This window comes from Barbus barbus, assembly GCF_936440315.1.
Source record: "Barbus barbus genome assembly, chromosome: 38".
NCBI classification, from domain to species: domain Eukaryota; kingdom Metazoa; phylum Chordata; class Actinopteri; order Cypriniformes; family Cyprinidae; genus Barbus; species Barbus barbus.
The window spans coordinates 1,515,751-1,540,000 of NC_136716.1; the positions used below are offsets into that span (position 1 = coordinate 1,515,751).

At 35.9% G+C, this 24,250-nt stretch overlaps 1 long non-coding RNA gene across 1 annotated transcript in view; it reads right to left on the bottom strand.

Annotated features, from left to right (window-relative positions):
• Positions 1-4,899: 4,899 nt before the first annotated feature.
• The window catches only part of LOC306857639, a 72,782-nt gene continuing 53,431 nt past the window's right edge, over positions 4,900-24,250 (bottom strand). The window contains exons 2-3 of the long non-coding RNA XR_013783126.1: positions 13,735-13,808; positions 4,900-5,794 (exon numbers count right to left, since the gene is read on the bottom strand). This is a non-coding gene — a long non-coding RNA (uncharacterized lncRNA). The remainder of the gene's footprint in view (positions 5,795-13,734; positions 13,809-24,250) is intronic.

Below are 24,250 nucleotides of genomic sequence, written 5' to 3' on the forward strand. Positions count from 1 at the left end.
ATAGATATTACATCTGAAATAAATAAATATTAAATAAATAAGCAAACATACTCCCAAAATTGGAATAATTTCTATTGAACAGTTCTTTTGTATTTGTAAATAAAATAAAATGAACAAAAACTATATTAACTTGAATATTATTGACTATATCTACTTGAAAAGGTTTTCTATTTCTACTTTAATTTATTAAAATAATATATGTATATAAATTACTAACTTGGATATTATGTGTAAATTAAACAAATATTTGAGATACTTTATTTAATGCTAAAATGCTAATAATAATAATCACATGATTGTCCCTACATGGTAACCAAGGTTTAAAAAAAATAAAAATAAATAGATAAAAAATAAAATAAAGTAAAATAAAATTATTCACTTAACACTTTAAACAAAATAAATAAATAATAAGTCAAATGATTGTCCCAACATGGGAACTAAATGATCAAATAAAATAGAAAATAAACTTTTAAAAAAATATTAAAAAATAGTGATATTAAATTAACATATTGTTGAGATAATTTACTCAGTACTTAAAAAAAATCATGACTACTGTATGTCAGAAATTAAGAAAGAAAGAGAGAGAAAAAAGAAAGAAAGAGAAGCTAATAAACGTATGTCAAATGTTACTTGTAACGCATTACCCCCCGGCCTGAGAGAAAGCATGTGATAGAATCCATACGACAGGACTCATGGTGTAGGAGGAAGAGGAAAACGAAAGGAGCTGAGCCTGAGAATCAGGCGAATATGATTTGGCCTGCTAATTCCTGTGAATTAAGAGATTAATTAGTGGGAACACTGGGTTCTGATACAATCGCTTCAACCCCAACCCCCAAAATCTTTTCTCTCGTCCTTCGCATCCTCATTTCCGTAATTAATTCAGCCGAGCACTAATTACAGAAGCCTTTTCCAAAACACCGTGAGGGGGAAGGAAGACAATCAAGTCCCACTGCTGCACAAAAACGCTAAAAGAAAAGAGAAAGAATGTCGTTTCGGAGGAAGAGAGGTGGAAAAATCTAATAAACAAATTTGTTTGGTTGATTTCAAACCCTGGAGGGCCGAGGCCGGGAAAACTGCAGCTTCTCTGTCCCGTTGCAGAGCAAATTGATATTCCTGTCCACAGCTCTCGGGCCGATCCTTTCACTCGACTCTCTTTGATGAAGTTCTGAGGGACAGCCGGCCGACACTGACATCACGGCGGCACAATGCATCGTGGGAGGAGAGTACAGGCATGGAATTAGTGAAGAGAGTCATGGGGAGTCGGCCGTATGCAGATGAAGAGCGGCACGCATCTCATTTACTCATTCCCATGTTCTCAGTCAATCTTTCCAACTCGGAGATCAGTCCTACACAGATTCTTGGGAAAACGACAGCTTGAACAGCTAGATCAAATATGGAGTCCGCACTAACCTTTAGCTCTGTTGAGGTCTGATTGCTTCATCTGTATCTAAAAAAATAAAAAATTGCATCTAATTTTAACATATATGAGATACTTCAATTAGTACTAAAAATATCGATATTATGTGTACCTTTAACAATAAATTGAAACGAATTAAGTGTTTGGTTCTGTAGCTTAAAGGGATAGTTCATCTAATAATGAAGATCGCCATTATACATTTATTATTAAACAAATATGAGATACTTGAAAAAGATCATATGATTCTCCCAACATAGGGAATGGATGTTTTGTATTGTATTAGTTTGTAAAACAGATAAATAAATAAATTACAGTAACTAAAATATTTGAGATAATTCATTCAATAAATGAAAATATCATTTGACTCTCTAAACATGGGTAACCGAGATTTTCTATTGAATTTGTCAGTAAATTAAATAATAATAATAATAGGGCTGTCAATCGATTCAAATAATTAATCGTGATTAATCGCAACTTAATCGCACATTTTTATTTGTTCTAAATGTACCTTAAATTAGTTTTTAATACTCTAATCAACATGGGCATGGACAAATATGGATGCTTTATGCAAATGTATGTTTATTATTATTGAAACCATAGTCAAGAGAGCATGAAGACTAGACATGTTTCAAAGGTCAAAGATGTTTTTCAGATAACTTGTTCATGTCTATTAGACACATGAAAAAAGAAATACCAGGTACTTACACAAACCTGTTTACATTTTTGTACGACAGGTCAGCTCACTTCTTCTGAATATGCAAAATGAACATTTATTATTTATTATTAGATTTGTTTGCCTCTCTGTGCCCACATATTGTATTTTGATGCAGACAAATTCTCAATAAAACTGTTTTCATTTATATATTTTACTGTTTCTGTTGTCAGACAATGGAATGAATATGAAATAGTGATTGAAACGCAACCCATTAAGACTAGGCTACATAACCAGCTCTCACTTCCAAGATATGAATCTGCAGAAAAATCCTAATAATCGAGCTGAGAATTGGGGGGGGGGGGGTATTCGCTAAAGGGGTCTGCAAAGTGGCTAAGTTGGCCACACTGTGCTTCTCCATTTCTCCATCTATGGGCTAGGCCACGGATCAAACAGAAAATGTGCGCTGCGTTAATCTCGCGTTAATAAAATTAGTGCCATTAAAATGAATTTGCATTAATGCGTTATTAACTTTGACAGCCCTAAATAATACACATAGAAAATAATTATAAAAAAATAACAAAATAAAATAACTAATTTTGATTCTCTAAACATGGGAAACGAAGATTTTCGATTATATTTCTTGGTAAATAAAATAAAATAGCAACCGGGAAATAAAATACCATTTCAGTTTTTCTGTCAGGTTTAATTTAGTGTGTTATACTTGCTGTTTCTTTGTAATTGTTTGTGAAATAACTATCATCTGTTTCTATCAATTTCTGAGTGAAAATTGTTTCTCCACAAAAAATGTTTCAGTGTAGGTCATCTTAAAATGGACACGTCATCTTAAATTTAACAAATATGTGAGATGTTTTAATACCGGAATAAAACAGAGCTTCGATATTTGTATACAATTAACTGTAAATTGCAAGAAATGTCTTTTGTGTTTCACAGAATAAATAAAGTCACAGAGGTTTGTAAATGATGACAGAATGATGATTTTTGGGTGAAGTTTCCCTTTAAGAGCCGCCTGTTGTCGTCTGTTTTTCTCTGTCACAAACACGACGACCCAAAGCAGTGTTGTTGTTCAGGGCAACGCAGCTTCTCAGAAAGCGCGAGTGAAGGGGAGCCTGTGATGTCATTGTTCCGGGAGCCCAGCGAGGGGCCGTATGTATGTGTGTGTGTGTGTGTGTGTGTGTGTGTGTGTGTGTGTGTTTGTGCATGCATGCAATCAGATCCTACTGGAATGATGTCAGCTTTTGTTGCCAGTCTCCATTCAGTGCAGCAGATTTGGCCTGAATTGAGTCCTGAGGAGAGAAGTTTGAGAAACTGCAGGCTAAGGTAGAGGACAAGCTAACAGTGCCGCTATAAAGATGTCATCAAACTCAGCTTAACCTCCGCAAATATCAGACGCTGGGCCTTTAAACCTCTCCAGCAAATTCATGAACTTTTTGGAATGCACAATGTAAAACTAAAGGAAGCTTTTCAGTAGCTGTGCTCCCATCCAAAATGTGGCAAATCAGACAGATAAAAGATAAAAGAATCAGTTTTTCTAACATAATAAATGTCTTGGAACATGATAACAACTGCTGTCATGCTATCTTGTGTTCAGATGCATGATGTTCGGGAACGCAATCATGTGAGAACGTTTTGGAAGTAATCATACATTATGTAGTTATGTGATTTTTGTAAATGCACAATCATTTTGACAAACTTTCAGGCATTTCAGGTTGACTAAAACAATCACAAATTTTATTAAAATTGTATTATTTAATTTAATTTTTTTATTTATTTTTTTTCAGTAGAAAGCCATGTTGGGAGAACATTTTTTTCTGTTAGTTGCCAAGGCAAACTTTTTCAGTTTAACTTCATGTACTAACATAACTAAAATTAATAAAAACTATCTAAACATTAAAGAACTACAAAAAAAAAAAAATTACAAAAACACAAAATGACTAAAACATTAACTAAAAAACAGAAAATCTAAAAATAAAAACTAATTCACAATATTAATAAAAACTACAATAGTATCTCAATCACACAATGGCATCCAGATTTTATGCATTTTTATACCATGTGTGTATATATATATATATATCCCAAAATTTGCATAAGAATACATGGACTGAAACCGCTATTAAATGTCAAAGTTTCTGCTGTGAAAGACATTAGTTTCTCTCTGTGCTGCTGAAGTGTGTTATAGGCGTTGCTGTTGTACTCTTAGAGGGGTTTTCACCAAGAACGAATGACAGTGTTATTTATTTGCATGTGCCTCTGCGTTACTGTAGCACCTGAAGGGAATCATGCAAATCAGGTAACGCTGCAAACATGTTAAATTATCTGTGCTGAACACATCAAACATCTCTCTTAAATTTCTTCAGAGAGTATTTACACAGTCTTAAGGGCGGCAAGCATGTAGCGCAAGGTTTTGAAAATTAAGCTTAACGATCCTAATTTAAACAAAAAGGAATCATGTTTGCACTGAAAAATACAATCTAATATAAAATTGTGCATGTAGCATTTATCTTAAGGGAGTAATAGAGATTCGCAAAGAAATACAGAGCATAAAAATGGCCTGTTTAGCAAATTCACTCTGTAGCAATGCATTACTACATTTACTACGATGAAAAATCAATAAGACCAATCTCTTATGATGTAAATATCTCAAGATTTTCATAAACTAAAGTTACAAATCCATGTGACTGAATAAAAAAGGACGTTTAACAGTTTAAAACATCGTTTAAACTGCATTTAGCCTTATTTGTCGTCGTCTGCCAGTAGTTTGTGGAATGATGTCAGCATCCAAAATTACAATTGAGTACAACAAAAAGACTGAAATGATTTGATTTATTGTGCTTCATCGACCAAGAATCTCAAACATTATGGTTGGTGAAAACAAATTAACCGTATACAAAGCCACAAATAGTGCTTTTGTATAATACAAAGCAACCTACAAACATTCCAGCTCTGTTTGCAATGACAGTTCACCATAAAACCTTAGAAGATCCAACTACAGAAGAATTCTTCAAATATACACAGCTTTGGTTGGCCACGTTGTCGTATTTGATGCAGAAGGCTGTTTTTGAAGCGTCCTCGCCAATATCTGACTCACGTATTTACAAATTGTCCACCGTTCACTGTAGAAGCAAAGGAAGTTAGTTGATTGGCCCCAAGCGCTGCCCTCCACAGGTGTATCTCTCTGTGGGATGCTCATAGAGGACAAATGACCAGTGCTTCACCGCTAGACTCTAATCACCATGGATCAATGTATAGGGAAGGGCTTCCTCATCACAGATGACCCATGCAGGACACTGAAGCCATCTGGACTATAAGCCAGACGCAGCCAAACAAACATGAACCAGATGGACTGATGTGGGGTCAGAAGGAACGGGGTCAGAAAGAGAAAAGGGTGTCTCTCCTTACACCATCACTATTACAAACAACTGGAGGCGCATGCAGATGTTCAAGAGCTTCCAAACCACTTCTCGTCTCCGTATGTCGCTGACAATCACTCGGAAGCCGAGGACAGCCGCTCACTCTCCAGACGAGAAAACCTCTCTGTGACAGTCTGTGAAGATCTCTGAAGGGGTGTTAGCATGACCCTTGCGTTTATTCCAGATGACTGGCACAGATTTACTGGGAAAGGAGGCCAGCAGGACAGGTGTACGATACCTCGAGCGATGAGACGTGACGGATGAAATGCATTTTGCATTGCTTTTCGCTACCTGCAGAGAAAAGCAGAGGAAAGCTGTGAAGGACAGTCTGCTTGCTAGTTTTATACTGTGTGAGCAGCATGGACCACATTTGACTGGGGGGACAAAAAAAAAAAAAAAAAAGCAAACAAAAAAATAAAAGAGCAAAAGATTTTTTTTCTCGGATGTATGCATCAAAACAATGCCATACCATATTGCAACGCATCAAAGCAGTCAATATAGCACAGTCAAGAATAACTTAAAGAGGTTGAGTCTTTTTTGTCCCATCCATTGCTTTGGTTATCACTGTTTCAATTACTGATATTTCGAGAATTAATCCAGCATAAATATGCAGGTGTCATTCCCGAAACATTGCAGCATGTAGCCTATGTGTCCGAAAAACGAAAGTTTCATACAAATTCTGAATGGATTATAGCCTAGAATACACGCAACGCGCACGGTGAGTGAATTCTGAAAATTCTAACGTGTCTTTGCTCAAAGTTCTGCACAAACACGTTGGATAGTTTGCCAGATCTTTAATTGCTTGTGCTTTCGTTTGAGGGTATTTAGCACCGTCTAGTAGCCGACGATATCAGGGGGCAACTGCCCCCCCATTGCACCCCCCTAATGGCGCCCATGTGTGTGTGTGTGTGAGTGTGTGTTTGTGTGTGTGTGTTGTTGCGATACTGCGGTTGGGTTTCCCTTTATAAATCTGATCTGAAATGCTTTCGCCAGTGTGCTTTCTGTACGCTTGTCTTTTTTCTACTATGGTAACTTTTATGTCCCAGGAGTTGATTTTAACTCAAACTAGAAAATTTTCATCCTTTTCTGTTTGCAATATTTACTGTGAAGAAGTATAATTTTACATAAATTAGAAAGAAAGTTAAATAAATCTATCAACAAATATTTGCTGCATGTGCATCAAATGATGCAAAAACTATTTATTTACTTATCTATTTATTGTTTGTTTGTTTAACTTCTAATAAAATTTTTATATAAATGCACATTGCATACAGGAAATGTGCATATATGAACAAACATGTAATGTGTATTTGTATATAAATTGACTTAGGTAGTAACGCTGTATATAATTATGATTTAATATCAAATATATATGTTAAATTCAAATAGAATAACTTTGTTTACGTTAGATTTTTTTATTAATATTATCAGTGCTTCAAGTGGAAAAAAAGAAGTGCCGGTACTCACCCCCCAATTTATTTATTTATTTATTTATATTAAATTAATAAGTACTTTTTAATAATTCACAATGCATGTATAGTGCCACAATCAATCAATCAAATCAATAATTAAATAAAAGTTTTCAATACAAATTAGCACAAGTCAAGCTGCAATACCAAACAGGACCACAGGGAGACGCCAAAGACCACTCAATCGCCTCCTTTAATATACGGATCCATTCAGAATCACTAAATCTCTGACCACCGCATAATCAGCGTTCGTTATAAAATACTCTTGCTTTTAAGCCAAATACACGCTGAAAAGAATAATTTTACTGACATCTGGACATAAGTCACTATTCTCTCCGTAATTGCTGATGAAATCGGCATTAGTGCTGTTTCGAGCTTAATGTTTGAATTCGTTCACTGGATCCTTGGACTTTCCAGGAGTTTACAGTTTAAAATGATGTGATTGCAAAAGCCTGCTTCTTTTCATTTTAAGATATGGTTTCCGTTATAAAGTACTGATTCAAATTAGTAATCAATAATTAATTGTTATTCTACTCCTCCGCGTGCCTCCCCTGACATGCTCTCGCGCACCACCCAATGAAGTAGACCGACTCTGCTTGCGTTCATTCACTTGATTGGTCGAGATGAGAGGTGATCCCGTCTGGGTAGTGTGATTTACATAGTTTCTATATAATTTCTAATCATATATGGGATCATATAGCCTAATCACCCAGACCCTGACGATTGAGTACTGGCAACATGTCAGAAGTGTCTGTAAGCACAAAAAAGTGCAGGTACTCTAAAGGCTAAAATATAGAAGTACGTACCGGCCCACTTCTAGCACTGAATATTATCATACTTTTTTGCATCATTTGATGCATGATGCTATTTTTTGATAGTGTTATTTACCTTTTTTTCTAATTTGTGTAAAATTAGATTTATTCTCACACAATAAATATTGCAATGGTGACCTTTAAATAGGCATCTGGCCAAAGAATTATGAAAAATGATGCCCATATGTCTTGCCGATAAGAGGAATACATTAACTCATGTGCTCAGGGTGTGCTGGTGATTAGATCATGTCAGCAGTGTGGCTCATTCTTGAAGCAAAGTTTTGTCTGAATGATGATTAGATTCACTCTTTTAGATCTCTGCACTTATACAGAATGATGCCATGGGTGTGTGATAGAGTAAACAGTAATAGCACGTGCAGCGGCAGCAGTGACAATCTCCCCGGGGTCCTAAAGCCCGTTCCTCTAAAAGTTTTAATCTGTAGGGGACGCTGTTTGCCTACTTCTAATTAAATTAAAAGTAAAATAGCCTACACAAATAACATGTACACTGTGTTTCTGATTAAATAAAGCAGTAATTGATGTCATAAAATAATGAGTATGTTTTGATTTAAAAGGTCAGAAGCTATAGCTTGCATGAAAAAAAAAAACACAAACATGATGCTTGTAAATTAAATATTTTTTTATATACTGATTTATTCATTAATGTGTAATGCGTTTTATTTTTTTAACAAATCATAAGGTCTAAATGATTTTCAGAATTTTTACAACTCTTTTGCTTTAGACCATCTACAAATGTTAAATCTTATAAATAAAATAAAATGTTAGGGTTAACACTGCATCTTTCTGGGGGAGAAAAAAAAATACAGCGATTGCTATATAGTTTATTTATAGTTATTTTCAAAGCTTCAATGTGCTGTCAAAAAACCTTCATTATGGTTTTTTAATTCTAGCAAATAAATTCTTGTTCAAAAATTTCAAAATGTTCAAAAAAGAAATGTATCGGTATCAGCCAAAATGATTGAAAAATATCGGCATATCGGATATCTGCAAAAATCCAATATCGTGCATCCCTAAAATAAATAAATAGTTTGTTAAATTCATATGGGTAAATTTATGTTTACTTTTTTTATATTTAAATACTCACAGTTTTTGCATCATTTGATGCACACACTGCAAATATTTGTTGATAGTGTCATTTATCCTTTTCTAATTAATTAAAAATTATACAGATGTTTTCACACCATGCATATTGCAATATCGACCTTCATAAGTAAATAAATAAATAATGTTAAACTCAAATGAGCTAATTTTGTTTACAGTTTTTACTTATTTTTTACTATTATACTCAGTAAATATTCTCTCACTTTTTGCATCATTTGATGCACAAGATGCAAATATTTATTGATAGTGGTATTTACCTTTTTTCTAGTTCATGAAAAATTATACATATTTATTCCCACACAATAAATATTACAAAGGTGACCTAGACAGACAGACAGATGCGCTCATCCTCTACAGCTTCTCAAACGTGGGCTCACTTACTGAGTTTCACACTGCAGGACTCTCATGTTCTGCAGTCAAACAGCCGCTTAAGAGAAGGCCTTGTTCAACTTGGATTTCTTTTGTCATGCTAACAGTAACCTTTTAAAGCGCATTGACGGCAGGTAGCATAGAGAAACAATGGGATACAGTAGCATCCTCCTCTAGAGTTACTGCACAGCGCCGCTGACCTGCCAGAATCATCCACTCCCACAGTCCTCGTCTTCCACTCTGCAGGCGCGAATGAAGCTGTCCAACTATGACATCACGGCTAGCCATTAGTTTTCTGTACATTGCCATGGCGATGTGACCGTAACCGGCGAGATGGCAGCGACCACGGAGATGAAAGACGGCATTAGCGCATCAGGACGGAGTCCAGCACTAAGATCTGTCAGATTTTCTTTTCATCTTGGTCTTTGCTTTTCACATAAGAGTTACTGAAAAGATCAGAGAAACTATGAAAAGTCATGCTGACCTCCTCCTTCACTGTGAACTCCCACCGGGTCAAGACCAATAAGGTTCTCTATCAATTAACCGAGTCAGTTTCAATCTCATCTCGCTCCATCTCTACCAAAGACGACATTTACATACAGCGTGTGAGAACAACAGCTAGTCTTCAGCCATCTACTTGTTCATCTGCACATTCTGCCAGGGTCAGCGACATTTTTCACGCAAAGTTTTGATTTTCATTTTTGGTATGCAGGTGTTTCTTCATCTGTAGGAACTCTTATGTCCCAAGAGCTGATTTTCATTAAAAATATCATTTTTTCAGCATTTTTTGTTTGTTATATGAACGTGACCATTGCCAAGTTTTCTGTGAGAAAACAGATATTGTAAAAATGTATAGAAATTAGAAAAAAAGGTAAATAAAACTATCAACAAATATTTGCTTGCGTATGAAAATATTTAATTCAGTTCATTTTAAAATGTCAAAAATGTTAAATTCAAATGGGCTAATTTTATGTTTGCAGTTTTATTTATGTATTTATTTATAAGTCAGCATTGCAATATTTACTGTGTGAAAACATTGTATAATTTTACATAAATACAAAAAAAGTAAATTACTCAACACTATCAGCAAATATTTGCATCAAGTGCAATAATTTAATTAAAATGCCATTCATGCAACTTAAAAAGTATATAGTGATCACAATGATCCAGTACTATCCTATCCTAATGGATAGAGAGTTGGACTTGTAACCCGAAGGTTGTGGGTTCGAGTCTCAGGTCCGGCAGGGATTGTAGGTGGGGGGAGTGAATAACCAGCACTCTCTCCACCCTCAATACCACGACTGAGGTGAGACCCTTGAGCAAGGCACCGAACCCCCAACTGCTCCCCGGGCGCCGCAGCATTGGCTGCCCACTGCTCCGGGTGTGTGTTCACTACTGAGTGTACACTTGGATGGGTTAAATGCAGAGCACAAATTCTGAGTATGGGCCACACACCACTTCCCTTTCCCTTATATGTACAGTATATATACATATAAATATATAACTAATTTAAAAAAAAAAAAAATAATAATAATAATAATATACATACATACATACATATATGTATTATATACTGTATACAGTGCCCTCCATAAGTATTGGAACAGTAAAGACAAAATTGCTCTGTTGGCTGTGGAGTCAAGACATTTACAAATATGATTAAAAGATGAATATGAGACAAAACTACAGAATGTCACATTTTATTATTAGCCGTTTCAACACATAGATGTTTTACCAAATAAAAAGAACAGCACTTTTAGAGTTCATCCACTCATTGATGTGAGCATAAGTATTGGGACAGTTGAACATAAGGCAGATATAAAAGATTAAAAGCTATTATTTAGTTGCAGATCCCTTGCACACAATCACAGCATTGAGTCTGTGACCCATAGACATCACCAGACTCTTGCTCTCATCCTTTGAAATACTTTTCCCAGCCTTTAATGCAGACAATCCCAATTGTTGCTTGTTTTGGGGAGTTTCTGGCTTTACTCTCCTCTCCAGCTGGTGTTCGATCAGATTTAAATCTGGAGATTGACTTGGGCAATCTAACACTTTCCATTTCTTTGCTCTTATAAATTCCTTGACTGAACTGGCAGGGTGTTTTGGGTCATTGTCCTGATGCAATATGAAGCACTTCCCAATGAATCTGGTGGCATTTTCTTGAATATTGGTAGGCAAGATGGTTTTGTCCCCTTCCAAATTCATTCTGCTACTGTCATCATACATTAAGTCATCAGTAAAGTTGAGAGGGTCTATTCCAGAGACAGCCATGCATGCCCATGCCATGACACCACCTCCACCATGCTTTACAGATGAGGCTGTAGCTTGGGATCATTGCAGTTCCATTTTTTCTCCACATTTTTGCTTTCCCATCACTTAGATAAAGGTTCATCTTTGTCTCATCGGTCCATAAACACAGTTCCAAAACTCTTCTGGCTCACCTTTGTGCTTTTTTGCAAACTCTACTCTTGTCTTTCTATGTTTGGTGCTGGTCAGAGGTTTGCATCTTGCTGTGTAGCATCTGTAATTCTGTGTCAAAGTCTCCTGAGGACAGTAGATCGTCAGAGCATCACCCCAGCTTTCTGGAAGTTGTTGGTGATTTTACAGACACGTCTTTTAGGATTAATTTTCACAGCTTTTATGATTTGTCTGTCATCAACTACTGTTGTTTTCTCAGCCGATCAGGTCGTTGTTGGTTGCTGGTGTCGCTGGTGGTTTCCAAACTCTTGATTTCTCCATGCCCTTTGTTTTTGCTAGAGCTCTAACTGACTTCCTCTTTTCTTTTAGCATCTAAATCACTTGCTTTTCTCTCAAAGTCAGCTCCCTCATCTTCATCCTGGATTGTGTGTCATCATCGAATGCAAGATTCAGAATACAGAAGTAATGGATATAACTGATACGACACATTCCCTGCTTTTAATATCTGAAGAATTAATGCAACAGGACACAGCTGATCACTTAGAAAGACCTGTGAGGCAACTGCTCCAATACTTATGATCACATCAGATAGAGGGATCAAACTCTAAAAGTGCTGAACTTCTTAGCTGCTAAAACATCTATGTGTTGAAACGGCTAATAATAAAATGTGACATTCTGTAATTTTGTCTCATATTCATCTTTTAATCATATTTGTAAATGTCTTGACTCCACAGCCAACAGAGCAATTTTGTCTTTACTGTTCCAATACTTTTGGAGGGCACTGTATATATATATATATATATATATATATATATATATATATATATATATATATAGTATATATACACACACATACATAGATGGAAAAAATGGGTGTAGAATTTACATAAAAAATGTTTTACTAATAAACTGCTAGTACATTTCATAAGCAAATACGAAGAAATGGCAAGTGAAATTTAAGTCTAATTTCTGTACATTTTAAATACTTTGGGACATAAAAAGTACCACTTTGTGTCTTTACTATAAACACTTAAGGTTTTAGAGAAAGTAAAAAAGACACAAATCCTGACAGTACATAACTCATCGTTAATGTTCAAAATACCTATTGTTAATATACTTATATTTCCAAATACCTGTATATTCCCAGTCACACAGATAGGATGAAGCATAAATAGGTTATAGATCATATAATGAATCATTAAGTGTCAGCACACTTGAGCTCAAGATCTTGGCTCATTTTGAGTTCAGTGTTTTGTTAATTTGAGACTTACTCTGAATGTATCACTGATTTAGTTGTGATCAGATGACTTAATGTGATTTGTGAACCAGTAAAACTTAATAAAAGATTCATTAAGTGTTGCTCCTTGCTATTATGGAGTAAAAGCTATTATCCTTTGGAATGAAGTAAAAGTTTTCAAAACACAAAAACTGATAAAGTGCTAAATACTTGGAAACTCTTTCAATCAAAGATGTGCCGTCTAAGGTTGTTGACATCTGTTCTAAAACAGATGAAGTGACTTTAAGGCCTGTTAAAAAAAAATAGTTTGCTTTTTGCATGTGATTTCTCTTTTCAAACCAATGCGAAACAAAAACAGAAAATAGGCTGACAAGATGAATGAAAATGCAACTCTGTTGTAATTTATATTTGTTTAGTAGTCAGTGATCCAGTAGAGAACAAACCGTTCTCCTCATACAGTAAATCCTGGTATAAATTACAGTATAAATAAAGGCCTCAGGTTGATGGGGCCGGTGTGACGAGGCAGAATCAGGATGAGTGCTGTAAATGTCAGGCAGCTTAGAGGACGATAACATTCTTTCCCTTGGGTTCACGGTTGGATGGACTTTATAGTCCTGGATCATCTTCTCTCCTGTGCCGAGTGAGATCGAGAGCGCTCGAGTGATAAATCCAGGCTCTGTAAATCTACACAGCATTTATTTACTGTACAGGTCCTCAATAATGCTATCCAGAGCATCCTGTGAGACCCAGTGTATGTGTTTACGTCAGAGACTTTATTTGATGTAGTGGTGTGATTTTTACCAGACAAATGTCACTCCGTCTGAACAGATGACAGCATGCTGTAGTTTCCCATCGGATTTGGGCTGATGATGCATCTGAAACAAAACAGAAGAGGTCCAGTCAGAATTGTGGCACTGAATCAACAAGTAAAATTTCTATAAAAGTCAAATGTCAAATGCATTTAGGCTTTGTTCACACTGCACATAAATATAGTTTGTTTTGATCTTCAGGACTGACTCTCATGTGGCAAGTCATAAAATCTCATCTGTATATCTGGTGCATATTCACTACCGTTCAAAGGTATTGTTTTTGAAAAAAGTCTATTCTATTCATCAAGGCTTTTAAAAATTGTGAAATATTATTACAATCTAAGATAGCTGTTTTCTATGTGAATATGTGTTAAACTGTATGATTAAATATGTATTTTCAGCATCATTACTCCAGTCTTCGGTGTCACATGATCTTCAGAAATCATAATAATATACTGATTTACTGCTCAACAAACATTTCTGATTATTATCAATGTTGAACACAGTTGTGCTGCTCAATATTTTTGTGCAAACCGTGATACGTTTTATTTTTCAGGATTCACAGATGAATAGAAAGTTCAAAACAACAGCATTTATTTGAAATATAAATCTTTTTTAACATTATAAATGTCTTAACTGTCACTTTTGATCATTTTAATGCATCTTTTGTTGCTAAAAGTCAATTTCTTAAAAAAAAAAAAAAAAAGAAAAAAAAACATTATTCTATTATTTTTTTAACTCTCTAAATAACTCCATACTGGAAAAAAAATATTCATTGAATTTACTAACTTTTTTAAAAGGTAAGTGGTGGCAATCAATTTATTTCAGCTACTTTATTTTTATTATTACAATTTAGTTGAATAATTTTCAATATATATATATATATATATATATATATATATATATATATATATATATATATATATATATATATATATATTTTTTTTTTTTTTTTTTTTTTTTTTTTTTTTTTTTTTTCCCTAATGTAGCTACAATAAATTGTTTGCAACCACTTACCTTAAAAAAATGTCAATGAATAATTTTTTTTCAGTGCAGAAAGACCAACATATTGCAAGTTTTTCATTGTTTGTTTCACAGTTGGAAAAAGTGCAACCAGCACTAACATGATCTACTTGTTTGTCATCAGATCAGCCAGACTGCTTGTTGATAAACTTGATAAACCCAATGAATCTGCATTTTACTACTACCCTAATACAGAAACATCTCACATCTCACGTCTCACTCCAATCCTCCACAGCCATCCAGTCTTTCTCCATCTCTGACATCACAGCTGTCTCAGAGACAACAGAGCCTCCCTCTTTTATTCCGAACAGATGGAAAAACAAATAACAGATCCAGTATGATTCTGAAGCCAAGCAGAACCAGCCCTCCACTCCCTGTGACATGTCAATTATCACCGATAAATATCTCTTGCCTCTAATCGCTCCAAACAGAGGCCGCTCTCATATCGCTGCTTTTTAAATGGCCGCGGCTGTTTACTTTCTTACCTGAATGAATGATATTTACCTGGATAAGAATGGATCCTTATAAAACACTGGATTCTTGTTGCTCTTAGACTAAAATGATCAGTACGAGCTGAAGTTCACCAATGGACAGCGTCCAACCACCAAACCACTGAACATAAGAACATGTCCAGAGGGTTAAAGGAAATGTAAGTGAAGACAAGAACCATTGCTATTCAAAGCAATAAAAACAACACTAAACCTTACCAGAACAGAGCATAGTGGCATGCATTTGATAGAATATAGGAATTAAAAACACCTCAATGAACTAGACATGTTAAATACATTTTATATCAAATCATACATAAATTATGTGGTTGCATCCACAATTTCAAATAGGCTCCATCTACTAGTATAAACTACCATTCAAACGTTTGGGGTAAGATTGACTGGAGTAATGATGTTGAAAATACAGCTTTGATCACAGAAATAAATTACAGTTTAACCTATAAATCACTTAGAAAACAGCTATTTTACAGCTATTCACAATATTACTATTTATATTGTTTTAGTTTTGAACAAATAAATGCAGCCTTGGTGAGTGTAAAGGGAACCCAAAAAAACCTACCAACCCCAAACTTTAGAACAGCTGTATATAATAATATGTCAGATTATGGATCAGAAAGTTTGATTCTCTGGCTTCTTTTGGAATGATATTCATTGGCGGAGACAAATATACAAATAAACTGGCCAAGTTTGGCCTGAAATGAGAGTTGCTCAATATTAACAGTTCTTTTTATTAAACTGTGAAGCAACATCACACTCGCAAACGTGCCGATGATCAGAACATCTTGTGATGCATCAGATGTATAAACAAGTTCATATCTTTTTATATAACGCAAACAAAACATTCTCATACTCACTCACACAGTAATAATATTCACATATAAATACTTCATCACTAAACACTCAGAATAACCGATTACTGGCAGCAGAATCATCTCTGAACACAATCACCTTCACGCCCCACTGGCAGATGGTGCTTAATGCCTCATTAATAAATTACAGTAATTTTAATAACTGTCTTCTATAAGAATGGACATTATCCTGGAAACAAATGACTCACCTTATGACTCATAGGGGAAACAGCAAAAGTAGTTATAAGAGGGAAAATCATTGTTTTTTTAAGAAAACGAGACAATGAAAAAGACAATGAACGTGATTTGGATTCCTGGCTGTGTCTCCTGACTTCTGACAGTCAGAGCAAATGGGAGTTAAATAACAAAACCTGATGAATTCTTAACAAAGAACAGAATTCTCTTTTTCAAGACAAAAACAATGAAGTAAAACTGGCACACATTATCGAACTGCTCGCCCAGCTGCAGATCAACGACAGAAGATGACCGTCTCACTACGGAAAACTCTAGCAAGTAACTTCTCAATAACATTCGATCCAGAAGAACCTAGGATAGGACTTGACTTTTCAATGTCAAGAACCACAAATATGATCCTTTTGTAAATGTACAGTAATATAATTACTGTGTTCAGAGTGTGTTCATCCAATCTCTTACTAGTTCATATTTAGTCTGTCTCTATTTTAATTGGTAACACTTTACAATAAAGTTCCATTTCTTAACATTAAAGTTATTAATTGTATTAATATTCATCTTATTAGTTTTTAATATTAGATTATATAATGCATTAATTAACGTTAACTAATGAACCTTACTGTAAAGTGTTACCTTTTAATATTTTAGTAAGTGATTTTATCTTTTGCTTTAAATAAATGTTGTTTTATAATGTGATGTTTACATTTTAACCCTTTCTTCACAACTAAATGGCAGTCAAATTTGCTGTAAGATTTCCTATGAATCAAATTTCTAATTATGCTAGTAAATTTCACAAATGTGAAACAGTATTTCTTTTAAAAATGTACTATTATTTAATAATCAAAATAATCATTGGTTGCTGGCCAAAATCAATTATTAGGAGATTTGAAGCATTTAGAACGCCATAAACAGATTGCATCCAAAAATATAATTCAAAACTCTTCCTCCTTCAAATATTCACAGCCTGAAAAGTAGTATGAAACAGAGAATATCTAGTTCTTTAAATGTTTAAAAATTATTGTCTTAAAAATAAATAAGATGTTAACTTTGAAGGTCATGAAACTTCATTCCCTAACCGCCTCACAGCAAAGGCCAAATCACCAGAACCAGATGGACACCCGGTGGAATTTTAATCAACAGATTTGGCATCATCTTTCCCACTTGTTCTCTAAATTATGTCAGAATTTTCTTAGAAAAGCAATTTTGAAACCAAATAGAATTGCAATATCTCTTGGTCCCAAAACAATGGTCTGTAGTTATCTTTGTTTATAGAATCCCTGGCAGATTCTTTTTGAGAAAAACCTGATGAAGTCTTTTACTGGTATCCGGACCATCGCTTGTGAGGGATAAACTATAAGTGAGGAATTTAAGCAATGAAAAAAATCACTACAATTGTTGTAAATTAAAAATAAGCGTAAATTAAATTAAAAGCATTGCAATTAAATTGCATTCTCTGAAGACCCCTAAAACAGACCATCAAACATAATCTCATTGAAACCATCTTTTCACAGTTTTTTTTAATAATGCTTGTCTGATATAATAATAATAATAATTAGTTACATTTATATAGCGCTTTTCTGGGTACTCAAAGCGCTTTACATACAAGGGGGGAATCTCCTCGTCCACCACCAGTGTGCAGCATCCACCTGAATGATGCGATGACAGCTATAGTGCGCCAGAACGCCCACCACACACCAGCTTACTGGTGGAGAGGAGACAGAGTGATGAAGCCAATCAGTAGATATGGGGATGATTATGAGGCCATGATGGTCAGAGGCCAATGGGCAAATTTGGCCAGGATGCCGGGGTAACACCCCTACTCTTTTTCGAAGGACATCCTGGGAATTTTAATGACCACAGAGAGTCAGGACCTCAGTTTAACGTCTCATCCGAAGGATGGTGCTTTTTACAGTATAGCGTCCCCCTCACTATACCGGGGCGTTAGGACCCGCACAGACCACAGGGTGAGCGCCCCCTGCTGGCCTCACTAACACCTCTTCCAGCAGCAACCTAGTTTTTCCCAGGTATGATGATATGATGCAGTGCTGATATACGTGAGGTAATGTAACTCTGATGAGGGTGTGTGTTTCATCCGTTTCCATTTTCAAACTTTATTAAAATGCTCTTCCATAAACAGACATTATTTCAATATTTGGAACATCTACACGGGCTGCATCTTGGGATCGGGGCGTGTAGGACAACAGGGTGTTGGGATGTGAGGGTGTGTTTGGTGAATTCAGTACTTTAGCAAAAGAAATTCATCATTTAAACAAGCTTTTATAAACAATCAATATAATGTTGCTATTGCTTTTGTATGCGTCCATGTATCCTTCTATGAAAGCATTATTCAAAACAGCTAAGCCATGAATCAAGTCTATAGTCTTGTTTTGACAGCTGAACAAGCTTGCTTGTTTTATAATTTTTATAAGCTTTAAAATATAATATTTTAAATTACATTTTATCATTTTACATTATAAAATTGCAAATCTGAAAGGCTAAAAAAAGTTCCCATCTCATTAATAATATAATATAATATATACTAATTATTTTTAATTATAATCACTTTACATTATATAATTCCATATCATAAAATCATTTGAATAAAGTGCCCCTGAAACGCTAGAAAAGTGCCCATCGCATTATTATCACAAAGAAACTGTTGACATATGTCTTCAAATCTAGTGTATATAACATTACATTCATGTTTACTCAATGTTGATTACAACCCAATACGAAAAATAAATAAATAAATAAATAAAATAAAAATTCCCCCCCAAATATTTGGAAAAAGTTCCACTCATCTTGTGCAACACATTTGTTAGTGTCTCAAAAAACTTGTTTCATGGCCCTTTAAAAACGTGGCGTGTGATGAAGCCGAAGAACATTGAGAACATTGTTATGGTCCCAGATGGCTGTGGTTCACTGGAATTACATAATGAAATGATAGGGATCAATCAAGAAAGGGTGAGCACTAATGTTATCTGCTACAGCGAAAAACGGAAATAAACACATTTTGTGTTTAAATGCCATTCCGGCTGCTTAAATACAAGCCATACAGTACGTAGGAGAAACCAGCCCAAGAGAGCACTGAAAGATAGTCCATCCTGATGGCACGGCACCAGCCCGGATCGTCCCAGAACGCAGGAAAGCGAGTGAGACTCCTGAGCATTGTGTTGGTCTTGCGCTCTGTGATTAAAGGCAGACCCGTTGGCCTCAAATCAAGCCTCCAGCCCAGCAGGCTGTTACTGTAGGAGCCGCAGCCGGATGGACCGACGGACGCTGGCCAACACAGATCGAGCTGGCAGGAGGAGTCTGTTAACCGTCCTGAGGAGCTGTAGGCACGTAACGCTCTGGAGGCCTGCTGAAGCTTCAAAAAAAGCATTTGGGGGAGAGGGTAGTTAGCAATTGAGGGGAGAAATGCTGCTGTATTACCGTGCACATTTTGTACAGTATCAGCCAGATGCATGTAAAGTAGCTAAAATCTTGTCAAGCTCTTTCTTAAAGGGATATTTCACCAAAAATGACAATTTGCTATTCATTTACATGTGATTCATAAAAATGCAAGTCTGCAGCAACCAATAGGTTTCAGTAATACATATTTCTGTAACACTACCAAAACAACACATTAAAATGCTTTCAAGGCAAATCATTATATTGAACCAATGCATTTAAATGAACTGAGTGACCTGATTTACTAAAATGAATCAGATGGATCAAATAGAAAAAAAAGTTACTTTTTTGTGCAAAAGCAACTGTTTTATGAAAACAGTTATTGTTATGCTACTAAAAGTTACTACAATACCATTAGTTAGCTATTCCACTGATTCAGCCTTTGCTGTAAGTCATTGTGTTCATTTCCTCAGCCGCAGATGGAAAAGACAACCGTCTTTATGTGCTATCTGTATGGCTTACGTCTTCTTGTAGAAATCTTCATTGCCTCAGCTCTCGTTCAGGAGCAGCTGATATTTAATATGACAGGTAGAGATCATGCAATCACAGAAACACTCACATGCCAAACAGCATCCTAATGAGGAGGAAGTCCTCTGTCTGAGGTAATGTTTCCTGGCCAGAAGAACCATCTGTAGAGATTGTGTGCAAAGGTTCTCCCCCGAACACTAAACCCAGGCTCATGAGCATGTGGCGACATTTCCGCAAAATTATATTATGTTGGTTCATGTTTCAAAGTGAAATGTCCAGTGAGTGGTGTTGAAAGCGAAACGGATGAACGTGAATCTAGCAACGTTTTATCATGTTGGTTGTTGTGTCATGAAAGTACATAAACAAAATGTTGGCTAAAAGGTTAATACTCTATTGCATTTGAAAATAACATACCACCTGCACTACACTTTACCAACAGTGCTATCAAAAACATATACGTACTATAAAACACATTTGCTGAAGCAACATGCCAATTTATCTTGCTTCTACGAGTGTTTGACCTCTTTTATCGTGACTCATGTTTCACAGGAGCGCTTCACATCACAAGTGCAATGCTGTACCGGGTGCGCTACCGAGCAAGTTTACTACGTCAGAAAAGCCAGACATATTGAGCTGGTTACGTGATGCAAAATTCAAAATGCATTTGTTTGTAATTCGTGCACTATGATACAAGTATTTTGAGGAATTTGCATAGTATTGTGCAAGGAATTGTGCAAGTCTTTAATCGATAATCTGCCTTGTCATCTTAATGTGTGAAAACGAATCAAAGTTGTTGGTGTTTTACTGTCACAATTGTGTTCAATTCAGTAGGAAACTGCAGTGAATTCTATGTACAGGTATGTTTTGCAAAAATATAGGTAGAGACACATTTTTCCAATAAGCCTGGGTTGCAAATATCTCCTGTTAGTTTATGCTTACGCTGACAGCTTGGCAGTAAGCACCTTTGAATTTCGCCAAAAGACGGTATCTTAGCAGGCAGCATAACTAAGTTTCCGACCTTTTGAAACAAATCTCGCATTGGGAGTGCATCTATGATGCCGCACTAGGTTTTGGAACAGATCGAGCCTCTCTTGGCGATCCTCTCAGCCTAGTAAAAGACATTTCAAAGATCATGTAATTGGTAAAACGAACCTTATCCCACTCTGCACGTGTGCCAGTGCGCATCCACATGGCGAGATCTTCAGTGCAGAGCGTTAGCAAGACTTTATCCCTGATCGGGTTTTAATGTTAGAGGCTTGCATGGAAAGTGGAGGAGGTGGGGGCTAGAAACAGCTCTGTGGGAGTCTTTTGCAATTAGTTACTATTCCACACATCTGGAAACATCTGTCACAGGGGAATTATCTCTTGCTTCTGGGAACAGACCTTGCAGGCCAACCGCATATGTTTTCCAAATGCACGTGCGCACAGATACACACACACACAAACCACATAAATACATAACTGCTAGTCAGCCTGACATAAATTCATATTTAAGTATATTTAGCAAAACATATTGTCGGAATAGTTTAGGGTTTTATAAATACATCTGAATACAAATTTACTCAACTCTATTTTTTTCCTTTTTTTTTCATTTATTTGGGAATGCAAAGCCACTAAAAATATTGCAAGTGCCAACTTTCTCTCACAACATCAACACATATCAACTCATTATAAGCCTGTTATTCCCAGAAGTGTGTAAAATGAAGCACAAAAGCCATGATTACTTTTCCTTTCCACTCCTCTTTTAATCCAATTTTCAAATTATAAAAATCTGGTGCCGTGATGTTTCGGATATTAGGCAGAGTGGAGCTGAGGCATTCAAGCCTTTTCATTAAAAGTTAATTAAAGTGTTTATTTATTTCCATTTGGCTCCAAAGAAAGGGACTCAAATCAGGAATCAATGAATTTAAAAGCTTAATGATACTACAAATTAAATGCAGTGTTGCACTCGAGGATCTTGAAAAGAGCGCCACATACGAAATATGAGGGGATGATAAATATACCATCGAGCAGCATCTCTGGGACAACATCAGTCCTGCTAACTGACCAATATCCTCTAAACACGTCCAGCGTGGGTTCAAACAAGTGTAAAAGCACTCCCTCGCTCCACTACAGAGTAACCTTTAACCTAAATCCTAAAATGTGGAATGTTTTGATACACAATCAAGGTCAAAACTGAATGTTGCTCATGATTATGCAATCCGATCTAAAACGAGTCAACTCTTTTACATGATCCCACTCTCTCCTTTTTCCAAACCCCAAAGCCAGAGACTCCACATGAGTACAGATCGGTCCTTATGAAACTCCCCCCCCCCCCGGAACGCTGTCTGTCTGTGTGTGTGTGTGTGTGTGTGTGTGTGCGCACTTTACTGGACCAGGATAAGGCCTATTCTCAGTATGCATGTAAATGAGTGGGTCAAATTCCAGGCCCAGGGATTTATTGGAGACACAAGGGTAAGGTCTGGCCAGGACTATGTCAATAATTCAACCCCGACCACAAGGTCTCTCTTCCGCCTCCCAAATGCCTGTTTAAGACAGATCTCTCGTTCTGACCGCCATAACAAACAGACTGGGTGAGAAGTACAAAAACACATACAAACGTGAATTAACACACATGCACAGACCAACATAAACAAACAGCGGTTCGCTTATTTGCAAATACCTTTTAAGAGAACAAAACAACAAAAAATAATTGTCTCACATTGACTTTCTATGCCAACCCCCAAAACAAACACATTCCCACATACACAGATGCCGCAAGACCTCATCTGAATTGGTAGAATCAAACAAAAGTGGACAGGGACAAAGATGGTGGTCTGTAAAAAATATTTCCATCTGAAGTAATGTTTCTGTTCCTAATAACATAATATAATATAATATAATATAATAAATTAAGTTATATAGTAAGCTATAGATAGCACTACTGCTGATCTGGGGCCAGCCTTCCATAGCCCAAACTTAACCGTTTGAGAGAATCTACAAATCTAAGACTAGCCAATCAACATCTAAGGGCAATTTCTAATAAATTACAAAAAATAAACCAAAAAAAAAAAACAATTGAAACAAGACACAATAAAGGAAAGAAAACAAAAAAGCACAAACATATGCACAAACATATGCAACAACAAAACAACGAAAACAGGAAACAAAACAAAAAAATATACAACATGTTGTAAAAAAAAAAAAAAGAAGTGAAAAAACATGAAACAAAACGAAACAATACTTTAAACACAACATACATTTAACACAAAACAAAGGAAAACAAAAACAAAACACAAAACAAAAACATGAAACAAAACAAAAAAAATTGAAAAAACGCGTGAAACAAAACAAAAACAAAACTAGGACTAACATGCATCTACGCACCTGGATCGAGTGTTTGTCACAAACTAAACTAAACTAAAAGGTTTAGGCCTAATATTTAATACGACACCCGATTCAAACAAAGTGTAAAAGAGATTAATATCCCTCCATAAAGTGTAAAGAGAAGGTTTCTTGAAGGTACAGCCCATGAACACATACACATGTACTACTCTCAGAGCTAATGAAAGTATAAAAGCACATATGGATAGAAGCAATGCATTTACACAGATGCACAGTCTTGCAGGTCAGTGTCAAGTGCAATTTCTTTCTTCGTCTAGACTAAATACATATTTATACATGTGCATGCATGCACGCTCTAACATCAGGCCCAAAGAAAGCAGACTCCTGAAACCAGAGCCAGCAAGGTGCAAGAACGTTTTCCTGGGGACACCCAAATGATAACCAAATAAGCAAACAGTAATTCAAGCTAATGTGGACTAAAGCACAGAGTTCAGACCATATACCACGAATAAACTCTTCAGTTACAGCAGCGAGGAAGGTAGGGAGGTCTAGCAGTTGTTAAGGATGTCTGTTCTCCCCATGAGCCACCGGATCAATGACTATCCCCCTTCGCTCTGTTTGACTTGGAGTCTGACTCTGGACTGCAGATGCTGATGAGACCAGACTTTGAGCTGGACCCAGAAACCTGCAGGAA